The sequence below is a fragment of the Vicugna pacos genome, chromosome 3 (genome assembly GCF_048564905.1).
Source record: "Vicugna pacos chromosome 3, VicPac4, whole genome shotgun sequence".
NCBI classification, from domain to species: Eukaryota; Metazoa; Chordata; class Mammalia; order Artiodactyla; family Camelidae; genus Vicugna; species Vicugna pacos.
This window is the reverse complement of record NC_132989.1, coordinates 49,235,838-49,253,505: the sequence shown is the minus strand read 5'-3', so window position 1 is coordinate 49,253,505 and position 17,668 is coordinate 49,235,838.

The following is a 17,668-nucleotide window of genomic DNA, read 5'->3' as shown; positions in this document are numbered from 1 at the left end:
ACTCTCCTACTCTCCTACTCTCCTACTCTCCTACTCTCCTACTCTCCTACTCTCCTACTCTCCTACTCTCCTACTCTCCTACTCTCCTACTCTCCTACTCTCCTACTCTCCTACTCTCCTACTCTCCTACTCTCCTACTCTCCTACTCTCCTACTCTCCTACTCTCCTACTCTCCTACTCTCCTACTCTCCTACTCTCCTACTCTCCTACTCTCCTACTCTCCTACTCTCCTACTCTCCTACTCTCCTACTCTCCTACTCTCCTACTCTCCTACTCTCCTACTCTCCTACTCTCCTACTCTCCTACTCTCCTACTCTCCTACTCTCCTACTCTCCTACTCTCCTACTCTCCTACTCTCCTACTCTCCTACTCTCCTACTCTCCTACTCTCCTACTCTCCTACTCTCCTACTCTCCTACTCTCCTACTCTCCTACTCTCCTACTCTCCTACTCTCCTACTCTCCTACTCTCCTACTCTCCTACTCTCCTACTCTCCTACTCTCCTACTCTCCTACTCTCCTACTCTCCTACTCTCCTACTCTCCTACTCTCCTACTCTCCTACTCTCCTACTCTCCTACTCTCCTACTCTCCTACTCTCCTACTCTCCTACTCTCCTACTCTCCTACTCTCCTACTCTCCTACTCTCCTACTCTCCTACTCTCCTACTCTCCTACTCTCCTACTCTCCTACTCTCCTACTCTCCTACTCTCCTACTCTCCTACTCTCCTACTCTCCTACTCTCCTACTCTCCTACTCTCCTACTCTCCTACTCTCCTACTCTCCTACTCTCCTACTCTCCTACTCTCCTACTCTCCTACTCTCCTACTCTCCTACTCTCCTACTCTCCTACTCTCCTACTCTCCTACTCTCCTACTCTCCTACTCTCCTACTCTCCTACTCTCCTACTCTCCTACTCTCCTACTCTCCTACTCTCCTACTCTCCTACTCTCCTACTCTCCTACTCTCCTACTCTCCTACTCTCCTACTCTCCTACTCTCCTACTCTCCTACTCTCCTACTCTCCTACTCTCCTACTCTCCTACTCTCCTACTCTCCTACTCTCCTACTCTCCTACTCTCCTACTCTCCTACTCTCCTACTCTCCTACTCTCCTACTCTCCTACTCTCCTACTCTCCTACTCTCCTACTCTCCTACTCTCCTACTCTCCTACTCTCCTACTCTCCTACTCTCCTACTCTCCTACTCTCCTACTCTCCTACTCTCCTACTCTCCTACTCTCCTACTCTCCTACTCTCCTACTCTCCTACTCTCCTACTCTCCTACTCTCCTACTCTCCTACTCTCCTACTCTCCTACTCTCCTACTCTCCTACTCTCCTACTCTCCTACTCTCCTACTCTCCTACTCTCCTACTCTCCTACTCTCCTACTCTCCTACTCTCCTACTCTCCTACTCTCCTACTCTCCTACTCTCCTACTCTCCTACTCTCCTACTCTCCTACTCTCCTACTCTCCTACTCTCCTACTCTCCTACTCTCCTACTCTCCTAGAATCGAACCTATAACCTCCTGCATGCTAGCCCTACTCCCTACCACTCACCTACAGCCTATCTCTAGCTGCCTTAGTTTCCCCAGACTCACCTTTATTTCCTTAACTCACCAACTACAATGGCTTCCATGTAAAACCCCTCCCCCAAAAAATAATAATTCAAATTCCATCTTTACCTACATGCACTCACAGTCCTCTGTGCCTTTCTAGGTTGCTCCATATGCTGATAAAATTTCTTAAAAGTTCTGAATCTCAACTCCGGTTTCCCCAACACACTCCTCAAGACTTGATTGATAGATGCTGATTGACTCTCAGGATCAAGTGTTGCAGCTCATTCATCCTTTGCTTAATCACAATGATCTCAGGTGGAACATGATTGGCAATTGCTTTCTTCTGGCCACTCTTTGCCTTGCCATAATGCCAAAGAGTGTAACAACTACTACTTGGGTTTTGAGGTTGTAATTCAGCCTGTGAAGGAAGAGGTATGACGGATGATAAAACACTATTTGACCTCTTTCCCCTTGACTGTAAGCATTATCTCTATTCATAAAGTCGATTCAACTCTTCAAAACAAAACACTTCATTTCAATGTCATCCTTAAATTCAACATATGATAATAATACATCCATGAGAACTAAAACCTTTCAAGTGTTAACTCATTATTAGGTTTTGAAAACTCTCCAGAAGTGCTCCAGTGTACCTTTCCAACAGCATTTGTCTACAGACAATCTGCTCCACCAAAACCAGTCTACTTTGCAAACACACCATGTACTTTTCACTTTATATTTAAAGGCTCCCTCATGGCTTTTCACATTTTCTCTTTACTTTTAGGCTATGAGCAGATTTTTTTATCAGCAAGAAGAGATAAAGTAGATAGTAGAAGAAGACCCACAAGGTACTAAGGAAAGAACTAACAGTGCAGGTTTTTTGTCCTACTGAACTATCATTCACGAGTGAGGATACAGAAATTCTGGGAAAACTGTAAGATAACTGCTAAAATGTCTCATAATCATCCACTCCTCCTCCTCCCTCTCCTCCCCCCCCCATTTCACCTCAATCATCTGTAAGATGAAAGAGCAAGTATAGTAATCCATATTTTATAGCCGTAGGACCTAAACCTTTATAACTTAGTATACACAGTACTGTTCAAAAGTTTCAACAAGAGAATTTGTAAGTTCACTCTAACTCTGTAATTCTATTCTAACATTCTATGTGACTCACAAGATATATCTGAGAAGGTCCTTCCTTTGCAGTATATAGAAAAGCATGTCCAACTGGTCTAGTCTCACCTCCATCAGCCCATCTTTGACGGCTACTTCTAATAACCTGGAAAAGAAAAATACAGCTTAGATTTTAGGTCACCTGCAACTCTCTGGTTCGCCTATGGACACCTTTCCTCTTTGAGAACCTTTCTCACTCTTGCCTTGCCTTGTTTTTTTTTTTTAGTTTAATCTCAACCCCATAAATTATGATTACAATGTATGATTCCATTGGATGCTAGGACAAAGGAAGGAAGTGGGCAGGCTTTGATTGTCCAAATGACAACAGCTAGGAGTACATAGATCAATGGAAAATAGAAATATATAAACCTCTCATTGAAGACATTTATAGCAAGTTACACTTACACTTCTGAGTATTGAAAGGGTGAGCATGTAACATGTGTGGTACAAAAACATGAATGAATGACAAATGTGAAGGGATACAGGGCAGATAATTTCTATACCAGACAAGATTTCTCTGTCCCTTGGTTTTCTACTCAACTTATTTTCTGCTCTAACTTGATTTTTGGTCCATCTCCCTGCAAAACTTCACATTTCAGTTCCCCTCTGAGCCTTTAGGGGAGATGGAAACTAGCACTTAAAGCCGGTTATGCCCAATAGACAAGGCAAATTTTGTTTACAAGATACTCCCTGTTACAGTGTTTGGATTGTCAAAATAACAGGCCATAAAATCTATCAGCTGGAAACCTTCTCTTGGTGTAAATGAACAGACTACTTTAATCAGTACCTTCTGCTAAACAGTCTTTCAAGGGCAGTTCACTTTTAATATTCAGAAAGCAATCTGTAAGCTTCAGATATAACCAGTATGTAAACATTCATTTGGGTTAATGACCATGCACTCAGAAGTCTGCTAGGCTCTATAATGGACACAAAAATAGTATAAAAAGTCCTGCTTCTTGGAGCTTCACACATACTTGTGGGAACAAACGCCCCGAATATTTTAAATGTGGAAAAAATTTTTTTAAACTCTGAATATAAATGTAATAGCAGATCAAAGATGTAGGAAATCACTTGGGCCTAAATACTCATGCATAGTTTCAAGGAGAAACTACACCTTTAACTGAGCCTCAATTTTTTTTTAAAATATGAAATTATAGGGGAGACAATAAAGACAAGGTGAATAACAGAACCAGTTGGCTGGGATTCATGTGAGTTAACAATTGGAACTAAAAATGGATGGGAATGTATGACATAAGTTTAAAGACAATCATCTAAATTATACAGAGTAATTTAACTCATTGAGGAAGCTGTTGCAGCTTATGAGCTGAGAATGAATTGAAATTGATTTCACACGTACTGGTGACTGTCACAGGTTAAAAAAAATTGTTCAGACAGACGGCCAGGAAGCATGGAGAGTATAACTTGCTATAGTCTAAAGGTGAATACAGGAGAATCTAACTGAGGCCATGGCCATGGAAAGGCATAGAAAGAGAAGGAAAGACACAGTTGACATGTAATATGAGCACTGCTCTTTCTAGCTCTTTCCTATTCTTGATCTCATTAACTAGTTTGCATGAGGATACATATTTCCACCTTAGAGACGAGGAAGTTAAGAGGCCTTATGATTTGCACAAGTAAGATGGAGAATTAAGATTTTTCACCTTGTTCTCCTTTACGTCATACATTATGTCCTTTTACTCTTTCTAAAGCTGACAGGAGGGGCAAAACATAAAACGAGGCTTTCACACTGTACTGACCCCCGTGTGTCTCATTATAAATTGTACCTCCTCTCTAACCGAGGTCTGCTGTATGTGTGCATCACAAACAGCCATAATTCAATGACACAGCTATACATTTGCTTTGATGTTGATCATGACGTTGCAGGTAGTCCTACTTTCCCTCTTAACGTGGCGCTCTGTCCCCAGCCTCCTGGTGTTGCCATCTTGCTTTTCTTACCTAGAGATAGGGGCCCCGTTTGTTCACCAGGTAGACCGCTTATGGATGCTCACAGCGCTCTCACCTCCTCACCTGGCCCTCCTGAGTTCTACACCCCTCCGTTGCTGTTAAATTTCAAATACCTTTAGGCAGTTCTCAAAATCCAAATACAACATGCAAAACTTTCTCTGGTTTTGATACAGGAAGAGATGTATATTTCTCTGGGATGATCATTTTGTTTCCCCCCTTCATAAAGTTTCTTTCCTATCCAGAGGTACCTCTCCTCCATTTCGCTGTTTCCCATCTTCTTCACATTCAGTCCTCTAAAAATATTTCCTCCAAGTCAGCCTGATGGCTGACTGCCACTGCATATTATTGTGCTATGGTTTTATAACAGTGCCACTGAATTTTGTAAAGGCTTCTCTTCTTACAATACTCATATTCACTTGCCTTTTTCTTTAACAACTTAAAATATATCTTTAGGGGAAAATGGTGTGCAAATGTCAAATGAGTTCTTATGTGGTAATTCGAGACAAAATGAGAAAAAAAGCTTGAAGCAGTACTGAACGTTATTTCAAAAAAACCACACATTTAACTAGTTCAAGCAATTTCAGTTTTCTTTCGTTTTTTTTTTTCCCCTTGAAAGCTTCACTCCTCATATTGACCTATTCTGATACACTCTGGCAATGAGAAGAAAAGGAAGATGTTAAGTGCTATGGCCAATAGGATCTCCCCATTGTGGAAATGATTTTTTGGCTTTCAAGAATCAATACCAAAGATGTTTCTGTGCAAACCCTATGTTTTAGCTGTCACAAAAGATAGTTTTTCTCCACTTTGCATTATGTTCAGATTTGTTCAATTCTGTTCTATATGAAAGCTTGACAGTCCAATAAGATTTCTTGTCATATAAAATCTAAGTATAAAATTATAGAAAAAGTAATTTTATAGAGCAGCATTCTGAAAACATTTACATAATTTAAATGAATATAAAAATACTGTAAGAAATTATGCCTTTTGTTGGACATTGAAATAATACCTTGTATAATCTGAAGTTCAGAGTTCATTGTCTGTCAGATTATCAGTACTTTATTTCACATTATAGTAACATTGAGATATGTTATACTCCCAGAATCTCAAGATCCTGAAGCCTCTTAAAATCGACTTCTAAAACAATTTTTTACAAATAAATTTCAGTAACCTGAGATTTAGTCAGAGTGATGCCATTTGAAAATCCTTATTAACAAAAACTATCAGAAAACAGTAAAGGACTTATGTCAAATAGAGGTAAACAAAGGCTGGGTCTAAGTAATTTGGGGTAAATTGATGTTTTTATGACTTCTTAGCAATTTTAGAGCATTTTCAGCAATTTTCCCCATTGTAGAGCTTCACATATTTCCTTCCAACTAGACAGTTTTGCACACACACACTGCCTCTTCTGCAAGCCACGTTTTCACTTTGACTGTTAATATTTCTTCAGGTATCTGCTACTTCCTTGTCAGAGATGCTATAACTCACTCCCCAGATTAACTATTATTTGTCACTAACTCAGCTTTTAGTGCCATATCTGACTGATAGAACATTTTCAAAAATTGAGGAAAAACTAGCATTTTATTTTTTATTGAAATATAGTCGATTTACAATATTATGTTAGTCTCAGGTGTACAGCAAAGCGATTCAGTTATATTTTTTTTCAGAATTTTTCCATTCATAGCTTATTACAAGATATTGGATATACTTCTCTGTGCTATATAGTAAATCCTTGTTGCTTATCTATTTTCTGTATAACACTTTGTATCTGTTACTCTCATACTGATAATTTGAGCCTCTCTGCTCTCCCTCCTCTTTGGTAATTGTAAGTTTGTTTCTTATGTCTCTGAGCCTGTTTCTGTTTTGTTTATATATTCATTTGTATTATTTTTGGACTCTATTATATAAGCAATACATAGTATCTCTCTCTGACTTTTTTTCACAAAGCATAATATTCTCTAGGTCCATCCATGTTGCTGCAAATAGCAGTATTTCATTTTTTATGGCTGACTAATATTCTATATATATATATATGTATACATGCACCACACATGTACATCTTCATTCATCTGCTGCTGGGCACTTAGGTTGGTTCCATATCTTAAGTATTATTCATAATATTCATGTGGACATTGGTGGGTATGTATCTTTTCATATTAGTGTCTTGTTTTTCACAGAAATATATACCCAGGTGTGTCTGTTCATGTGTTCTGCCCATTTTTTGAATAGGATTTTTAAAAATATTGATTTCTATGAGCTCCTTGTATATTTTGGATACTAATCCCTTGTTGGTCGCACTGTTTGCAAACATTGTCTCCTGTCCTATAGGTTTTGTTTCTGTTTTATTAATGGTGTCCTTTGCTGTGCAAAAGTTTTTTTTAAGTGTAATTTTTTAAGTGTAATTACATCTCATTTGTTTATTTTTGCCCTGGGAGATTGATCTAAGAAATATTTTGCTATAATTTATGTCAAAGACTTTTTTGCCTATGTTCTCTTCCAGAGGTTTTACGATGTCAAGTCTTACATTAAACCATTGTATTTTTTTGTATATGCTGTTAGGGAATTTTTAATTTCATTGACTTACATGTAGCTGTCCAGTTTTCCCAGCGCCACTTTTTGAAGAGACTGTCTTCTTAAATTTAGTGAGGCTTGTTTTTTGACCTAGTGTGTGGTTTATCCTTCAAACATTATGTGCACACTTGAAAAAAAATGTGTATTCTGCTTCTTTTTGATGTCATGTCCTGTAGATATCAATTAGATCCAACAAGTCTATTGTGTTATTTAGGACTTCTGTTACCTTGTTGGTTTTTTGCCTGAATAAACTGACCATTGATGTCTGTAGGGTGTTACAGTCTCCTACTGTTATTATTGTCAATTTCTACTTTAATGTCTCTTATTATTACTTTATATATTTAGGTCCTCCTGTATTGAGTGTGTATATGTTAACGACTGTAACATTCTCTTCTTGTATTGATCCCATTATCATTATATAGTGCCCTTCTTTGTCTTTCATTATTTCTTTGTCTTTGTTTTAAAGTCTATTTTATTTGATATGAGTACTGCTACCCTCACTTCTTGTTGTTTCCATTTGCATGAAATATCTTTTTTCATCCCCTCACGTTCAGGATGTGTGTTTTTTTCCCTGAAGTGAGTCTCTTGTAAGCAGCACATTTAAAGGTCTTTTCTTAGAAAAAATTCATTCATCCACCCTATGTCCTTTGATTGGAGCATTTAAAAGGACATTGAGTTATAAAGTAATTGTTGATAGGTATGTATTTATTGCCATTGTTTTACAGTTGTTTCTGCAGTTCTTCTTTGTTCATTTCTTCTTTTTATTTTTCCTTCTGTGGTTTGATTTTTGATAATGATGCTTGAGTTTATTTCTTTTTGGTTTTGTAGATCTGTTGCAGTTTTTTCTTTTATATTTGGTTACCATATGTTTCATGTATATTGCCCCATAATTATATCTACTTGCTTTAAATTGATAATTATTAAAGTTCACACACATTCTAAAACGTCTACATTTTTTATTCCCCTCCACATTTTGACTTTTTGATATCCATATTACACCTTCATACTTATTCCTTTTCTGTTTACTGTGGATATAAATGCTTTTATAATTTTTTGTTTGTTTTTTAATCTATGTACTGGCTTATTGGAGTGATTTTCAGTCATCACTATATATTTTCTTTTCCTGTTGGGATTTTCCCTTTCCTATATATTCTTGCTTCTTTTCCATTTAGGGAAGACTCATTTATTTTAGGGGAGGTTTAGTGTTGCTGAATACTCTTAGCTTTTGCTTGCTTGAGAAATTCTGTCTTCTTTTTTCTAAATGGTGATCCTGCTGGGTAGAGTCTCCTAGGTTGCAGATTTTTCCTTTCCAGGACTTTGAATGTACCATGCTACTCCCTTGTGAACTACAAAGTTTCTACAGAGAAATCAGCTGATACCCTTATGGGGGATCCTTTGCAACTGGCTTTTTGTTTTTCTCTTTCTGTCTTTAGCATCTTTTCTTTAACTTTTGCCATTTTAATTAGATATGTCTCGGTTTGGGTCTCTTTGGGTTCATCTTGTTTGAGGCCTTCTGTGCTTCTTGTGCCTGGGTATCTGTTTCTATCTCTAGGTTGGGAACTTTTCAGTCATAATTTCTTTAGCTACATTTTCAACTCCCTTATCTCTCTCGTCTCCATCTAAGACCCCTAGTATGTGTAAGTTGGCATGTTCACTGTTATTCCATAGGTCTCATGTGTTGGTTCCATTTCTTTTTTTAATTTGTTTTTTCTATCTGCGGCTCCTATTGGGTGATTTCTAATATTCTATCTTCCAGATTACTTAACTGTTCTGTGTCATTTACTTGACCGTTGATTGCTTCTAGATTGCTTTTTATGTCAATTTTTTTTTGTTTGCCTCATCTTTATATTTTCTAGTATCTTCTTAAAATGATCTACACTTAAATTAATAAAATTTCTTAATTTGCTTAGCATTTTTATTACCACCTTTTTTTGAATTCAGTGTTGTAGTCTAATGATCTCTGCTTTCTTATTTGTTATTTATTTCCATGGATCTCCCTTGCCCTTTCAGTTGAAAATAGTTCCTTTGCCTTTTCATTTTACTTTCTCTGTCTCTATGAATTTAGGAGAAATAATTACCTATTGTGGTTGTGAAGGGGTGTTTTTATGTGGGAGTATCACTTAGTAGACTGTGTGCACATCCAGTATCTTTGAGGCAAGGGCTGGTTTTGATGTGGATACCAGCCAGTAATTCCTCACAGTGTGCTGGCCACTATCACCATGGTAAGGAGTGTTGTTGATGGAGGATCTAAAGCCTGCATATGGTTTGAGGCTGGGCTTCCTCTCTTCCTTCAAGCTCAAGCAGTCTCTTTTCCCTTAGAGTATGTGTTTTGCCCCAAAAGAGGGGAGTACTGAAGTGACGATTGTGCTCTCACACAGGTCTAATGATCTGCCTTTGTAGGCAGCCACAGCTCTGATCCACTGCAACCCAAGGTCATGTCCTTTCCACTGCTGTGGCTATCCCAGATCTAGTAGAAAGCTGTGGCAAACAGTGAGCAGGGCTGGAACATCTTCTACGCTGGGGCTGGGGCTGGGGTTGGTGCATAGTGGCTGCCGAATTGAAGCAGCTATGCTGCCTTCAAAGATCTGGGCTGCTTTTGGGGTGCTGATTGAGCTAGTATCATCAGTGGCTGCCGTCACTAAACCTAGACCATACCCCAGGTCTCTGTGCCTCCTCTATGTCCCCAGACTGATTCTTTCCCCAGAACCTATCTGCCCCAGATACAGTGAAAAGCTATGGTGTGAAATGGATGTAGCATTTGCTTGGCCAGCAGTGGGACCACAACTGTGGCCTTTTTGTCATGGTGGTTCCCAAGGCACAGCTTGAAAAATCATTAACAATGGCCACTGTGTTCCACCTGGACCATACCCCAGGCTCCCATGTTGTCTCCACATAGCTAGACCAAGTCTCTTCCCAGGACATGGCTATCTCATATTTTGTGCCAAGTTGTGATGTGGAATGATAGCACAGACATGGAATTCACCCCACTGAGATAGGGGAGTGCAGCAAGGCTGCAACCACCAGTGTAGAGCTCTCTCCACTATCTTTATTGGCAAGCCAGTGTACTGTGTACTGTGTACTCTTTGCAAGTGGAGTCTCTTGGCTTCTTCAGTCCTTCTGTCTGTGCTAGTGGCTCTCCTAACAGCCCTGGGGGCTTGTTTCCTCCATGTAGGAACCCAGGACTGGGATGCCCAGTCTGGGGCTCACTGCCCAGAGTGAGGTTCTTCCAGTGTGGACATTCTCTTCCTTTTAGATCCCTCCCAAGTGTGAAGGTCTCAACTCTGTGCCTTGTTTTCTGTCCTGTTCAGTTATATGGAAATCTTTCTTGTAACTTCAGTTGTATAGGAGTTGTTCTGTCAGTTTTCAGTTGGTTGTCTGTGAGAATTGTTACACAAGTAGATGTATTTTGAGGTTTTTGTGGCAGGAGTTGAGCTCCATGTCCTCCTATCCCACCATGTTGTTCTGACCCTACAACAAACACTATTAATGAATGTGTTACGATATAACCACACATTATTATTATCATAATTATTTCACTTCATCCTGTCCCTATAGTTATTCATGAATCAAAGTCTATGGATAGCAATGCCCATTTTAACCACTTTGCCTTAAGAACAGGGATCTTTTCATATTAAGGATCTGAAATGGACAGAGGGAGGTGTTCACATAAGTATTTTTCCCGTGATTATCTTAATGTTTGCAACTTTTAAAAGCACAATAAAATGTGTTATATGTGTCAAGATAGCACAGGTAAAGGATATTGAATATGAATGTGATTGAATAAATTCATGTGGACTAATTTGTTTTTATCGTGATATAAGAAACACTGTCTCTAGATTTTTCTGATCAATTTGTTTTATTATATTAGTTCCCTATACTGTAAGCCTGCATTTTTCCTTTCTCAGAACATATATTTCTTACTAGAATACGAGACCAGTGAGATTTTGAACGCATGTCTGTCATTCTGACCAGGACCTACCATAAGCCTTAAACAAAGCTGGAGTTCAATTATTGCAGAAAGAATTAATATCTTTTATTTCATATAAAACAGGGAATGGGGCAAAATGACCTGCTAAGAAACCTTTAAATATACAGAGAATGCCATTGAGCTCAGTCATCACGTTACCCAACCAAACTTGGGTCTGCTTGCCTGCACACAGTGCACAGTAAAGCCAATCTACTGACACCAGGTTGTGATGAAGGAAAAGGCAGCAGTGATTGTAAGGGCAGGCAAGGTGTATGAACAGCTAATGTGTGCAAGACTCGAACTTCCTGATGGATTTCAGGGATGGAACTTTAAAGGCAATATGAGGGAGAGAGTTGCAGGTTATGTGATCAATTTGTGCACAATTCTCTGATCGGTTGATAGTTGGGTAACAGGATACTGTCACAGGATTTTACAGGCTCCAGCAAGTCTGGGGCTAGGTGTCCAGGATCAGGATGCAGTTAGCTTCTTCCATCTGCTGGGTACTTTAGTATCTGTAAAACAACTCAGGAATGTGCATCAGACACTGTTATCTATGTTCTTTAGGACTCTGCTATATGGCTGATTTATTGTTTAAATTGTTACCAGTTCTACCTGGCCCAACTGCTTTTTGTTACTACATGCTGACATTCCTCCAATTATTAACTTAAAAGTCAGCATTTAGTGACTCAGTGTAGGATGCCTCGGAGATTAAGCTTTTCTACATACAAAAGGTAAGTGGAGGGTATGCTAGGGACAGAAGGGAGTCTGTCCCAGGAAGGCCCCCTAGGGTTCTACTCAGTTACACTAGGGGAGGGACTGATGTAAAAAGAGTTTTGGAGAACTCCAGGGATTTTAAGGCAGTGATTCCTCAATTTGAGGTCCAGGAGTCAAAGCTGAATCTCCACTACCAGTGCAGTTGCCAGAATAAAGTTACAACACCAGTGTCACCAGGGCAATATCAGAATTCTATGAATAATTTTCTTATTACCTAAGACATCCTATTATCATTTTGCTCAAAATAATTTGTACAATTATGACAAGAAAATAGAAATAGAGAAGAGACCTCTGCTTTGTCACAAAATCAAGTCAAAACACTCCTAAAAAAAATAGGAAGAAAGAACAACAAGGTATATTATTGCTCATTATTAAATGCCTATATTATGCTTGGCATGGTGAAAAAGCATTGCTTTTTGATAATGTTTATAAGACTCAATGACTTGTAAAAAAATCTTGTCCTTTTTAATTTTTAAATAAGGCTTTTATTATATATATTTTATTGAAGTATAGTCAGTTTATAATGTGTCAATTTCTGGTGTACAGCATAATGCTTCAATCATACATATACATACATATATTCATTTTCATATTTTTTAAATATAAGTTACCACAAAATATTTAATATAGTTCCCTTTGCTATACAGTATGAACTCGTTTATCTATTTTATGTGTATATATATATCTATCTATATATCTGCAAATCTCGAACTCCCAATTTATCCTTCCCACCCTCTTCCACTTCTGGTAACCATAAGTTTGTTTTCTATGTTTGAAAGTTTGGTTCTGCTTTGTAAATAAGTTCATTTGACTTTTATTTTTAGATTCCACATATAAGTGATATCATATGTTATTTTTCTTTCTCTTTCTGTCTTCACTCACAATGATGATCTCTAGATTCACCCATGTTGCTACAAATGGCATTCCTTTTTATGGCTGAGTAGTATTCCTTTATACCACAAGTTCTTTCTTTATCCAGTCATCTGTCGATGGACAGTTAAGTTGTTTCCATGTCTTTGCTATTGTAAATAGTGCTGCTATGAACATTGGGGTGCATTTGTCTTTTTGAATTAAGGTTCCCTCTGGATATATGCCCAGGAGTGGGATTGCTGACTCATAGGGTAAGTCTATGTTCAGTCTTTTCAGGAATCTCCATACTGTTTTCCATAATGGCTGCACCAAACTACACTCCCACCAACAGTGTAGGAGGGTTCCCATTTCTACACACCCTCTCCAGCATTTATCATTTGTGGACTTTTGAATGATGGCCATTCTGACCGGTGCGAGGTGATACCTGATTACAGTTTTGATAGCGATACTGAGCATTTTTTCATGTGCCTGTTGGCCGTGTGTATATCTTCACTGGAGAATTCCTTGTTTAGGTTGTCTGCCTATTTTTGGATTGGGTTATTTTTTTTATTAAGTTGTATGAGCTATTTATACATTCTGAAGTTAAGCCCTTGTTATCCTGTCTTCTTATTCACTTATTCATTCCTCTGCATTGTCTAGTATGCTTTTGACTGCCTTTAGCTTGGGTCTTATCTCAGCCATTGAGTTTTCTGTTTACAATTGGCTCCTTTTTATAGTTTCTATTTCCTTTTTATAGTATTCTCTGTCTCTAGTTATAGTCTCTCTTATTTCCTTTAGTGCTTTTATCACCCCCTTTTGAAGTCACGATTTAGTAGACTAAGGTCTGTTTCATTGATCGCTCTTTCAGGAGATTTGTTCTTTTAATTGGTAGTGGTTCCTCTGCCTCTTCATTTTACCTATATTTCTCTGTATGGATTTAGGAGTATCAGTTATGTACTGTGGTCTTGAAGGGCTGTTTTATTTTTTGTTTCTTTTTATTTACAGTGGGAACACTCTGGTGTGGACTGTGTGCATCCAATAGTTTTGTTGCAAGGACTATTCTTATTATGGATGCTTGCCACGTCTTTCTTCCGTGTGTGTTGGCTGTTATCCCTTTGATTAGGGTTGCGGTTGGTGTGGTGTTTGGAGCCTGCCCTGATGGTTGTTGTTGAGCAGGGCTTCCTTTTTGTTCTGTGGTTGTCACAGCCTTGACAGGGCCAGGTCTTCTCCCCTGTTGCTGGAATAGAGGCTTCCAGACCTGCTTCTGAGCTGTAGTGTGTGGTAGGCAGGATTGGAGCACTTCAGCTGGGAAGAAGAGTCGCCGAGTGAACCTCTGCAGGAGATGTCCTCTGAAGTGTTGCCTGTCACGTGTTCTGTAGGGTTTACAAAGTACTCTTTGTTGATGCTGCCTTTGTCCCTGTCTTAGCTATGAGAATGTCAGCCACTCACTCAGGTGTCCCCCAGGTTCTGGGACCCAGGAACTGCCAGTGCAGATCCGCCGATGTCAGGCACTAGGACCCACCGTCGTGAGCAAGCCATCACACACCAGAGTCTGTGGTGCACCACAAGCTCAGCACAGCCCTGATGGCATGCCGGCCTGTGGTGAAAACCAGTACTCTCTTCCCCTTGCCCCAGAATTCCACTTACCATCTGCTCCTCGCAGAGGCATGGGTCCACAAAGGGTCCAGAGAGGGCAAATCCACCCTCTCTGCCTGGGGCTGTAAACAAATCTGAGTCCTGCCTGTGAGGCTGCAGGGCTGCTGGGTATGGATTCAGCTTTCAGCCTGGACTTCACACAGCAGCGATGGCTATGACCAAGCCCTACATCCCTTCTCAGGAGAACACAACAGCAATGGAGCCAAGCAGACTAAGTGGTTGAGGCATGGCTGCACTGTGCCTTCCCCCCACCCCACCCATACCAGCAGTGGTGCTTTTTTATGGGGGGTCTGTTCTGCTCTGCACCCACCCCTAGCCAGAGCTCACACCACCCTCCATTCCCCTGAGGCTGCCTCGTGCAGCGGGCCCCAGCCCTCTGCCCGGGCTCCTCACCTATCTCCAGCAGCCAGTCCCAGCTTGTCCCTGCTGGCTCGCGTCTAGGGCTGGAGATCTCAGGGACCCTCCATGCCAGTTTCCCTTAGTTCTGTCTGCCAAGTGGTTGCCACTTTTTTCTCTGGGCCTCAGAAGCTCTGCTTCTGCCCCCGATGACCTCCCAGCTGGAGATGGGGCATCCCAGGGTGAGCATGCGTTTCTTCCTATGCTGCTCCCTCCCTGCAACGATTTTTTACTGGATTTTGTGAGAATCCTCCTGTATCTTGATGCAAGAGACACTCTGCCAGAGTTCAGTAGGGGTTCTGTGCGATTCAGTGGGTGTGTAGGTATCATTCTTGGTGTATTTGTGGGAGACGGCAAGCCATCCCTCTCTACTCCACCATCTTGGCACCTCTTCTGTTAATTTTTTTCAACTAAGAGATTTTATCAGGATTCAAGCATTTCATAATCATGTACGGTAGCATTTCTGAAAAAAAAAAACAGGAAAAAAACTACTAAGTTGATGAAACTTTATTGTCATTGTTTAATGTAGGTATTCTGTTCTACCCTCCTTTTCCACCATTATTTGGAAGAATTTAGATGTTGGGTCTATATTGAATTACTTAAGAAGGTAAACTTGAAACAAAGTGGAACCATTTAAATTCAAATTATATTACACCAAAATTTAAACCAATTAATGTGAATGGCTCCTTTCTTAGAAAGACCAATTTACAGCCAATAGCAATATAATATATATTTTTCTAAATTACATGGGCTGAGTAATTTCTTCCTCATTTTGAAGAAATTACAAATAAATAATAGAGTACCTGCAGTACTTGAGAGTAATGATAAGGCTGTCAGTAATTTGTCTCTAGGGTTTTTACTCAGATATTAATGATAAATCTACTGATACATTTGCTAATTCACTGAAGGATGACATATTTTTGTTATATTCAAAGAAAGACTCCCTTAATCTACTTTTTAGCAGGAAAGGGCAATAGTGAAAAAATTCCTGGGGATCAAGGTTTGTGTTGAGCACCTAGCATTTTATACGTGGTACGATGAAGAAGAAATTCACTATTGTAGTTGTGTGGCTTTTTGTCCAACTTGTGTCCTGGGAGATTTTTTTTTTTTAAACTCATCCTGAACTTTGTGTTCACATCAATTCATTTAGTTTATACACCATTATCTAGGTTCTCTGATCATCCTCCTTCCTCTGCTCTTCTGTTTGTCTGTCTCATTTTTCATCAGTATATTCACAACATAGAAATAGGAAATACGTAATGTAAGAAAAAATATACCAGGTACTCTATCTCTTGTATGGTGGATCTGGCAAAACAGTTCTTAACAGAAGAGTAATAATAATAATAATAATAATAAAAGATCCTATTTATACCTTCCCAGTGCTTCCTTAGAAAATATGTGAGACTGAGCAAGATGATGGAATAGAAAGGTGGGTCAGAGAGGCAGAGTCACGACATAGCCAGCCTCATACCCCCAGGTGGGCATTCCGCAAATGGGAGAATAATTACAACTGCAGAGGTTCTCCCCAGGGAGTGAGGGTCTGAGCCCCACGTGGGCTCCTCAGTCCCTGGTCCTGCACCAGGAAGATGAGCTCCTAGAGCATGTGGCTTTGAGGGCCAGGGGCATTACTTTTGAGAGTCCCAGAGGACTGGGGGAAAGAGGGACTTCACTCTTATAGGGTGAACACAAACTCCCACATGCCCCAGGACCCAGGGCAGAAGCAGTAATTTGACAGAAGCCTGGATCAGATCCACCTACTAATAATGGAGAGTCTCAGGGAGAGTCAAGAGACAGCTGCAGCTCACCCTGCACACAGAGACACTAGGAGCAGCCATTTTAGGGAGCTGCTTCTACCATGTGGAAACTGGTGCTGCTAAGCGCTATTTTGAAATTTTCTCCCTAGCTTATTAGCCCCATCCTGGCTCACTGGTCTGCAGGCACCAGTGCTGGGATGCTGCAGGCCATGCAACTGACTGGGCTTGGGCTCAGCCTTACCCACCAGAGGGCCCAGGACGTTGCCTCATGCACCAGTGCACAGGCACTAGCTCTGAGAGCCTCAGGGCCCTACAGCCAGAGACCCGGGCACTCAGCTACCAGTAAGCAGGCATCAGCCCCAGAATCTCCACAGCCCTGGCCATACGTGCCTGGTGCCCAGCTCCGCCAACAGTGGGCACACACCAGCTACAAGGAAACAAACAGGACTGCTGTCTGTGGACCCAGCCTGCCCACCAGCGGACCAGACTCTGCCCTGGGAATGGCTGGGTCTGGGCCCTACCCACAACACAAGCTTTCGGATACCCCGAGCCCCATAGCCAATTGTGTCAGGAACCAGCCCTACACCCCACAGTGATGCCTTCTCTGGGACCTCTTGGACCATTCGGCTACACCCCACAATCTGACCCTGTGTTCTAGGAGGCTAACACTAACCCAAGGACCTAGTTTTACCCACCTGGACCCTGACTCTCCCTCGGGTTTCTCAGTCAGCTGCCTTGTGACCCAGTCCTCTAAACCAGTGGCCAGGGGCCTTTGCACAGGGCAGGATCTGGCCCCAGATGGACTGGGGGCCAGACAAGCCTACCAGACCACCCATAAAGTCAGCCCACTACAACAGAAAGACCCTACAGCCCACATAGCTCTGGTGATGAGAGGGGAGTGTGCTGCTGCAATGCGTCCACACCAAAAGGCCACTTCTTCTAAGTCAAGAAATATAACTAACCTACCACATACATAAAAATACCAACAGTATCTTAGACAAAATGAGGTGGCAGA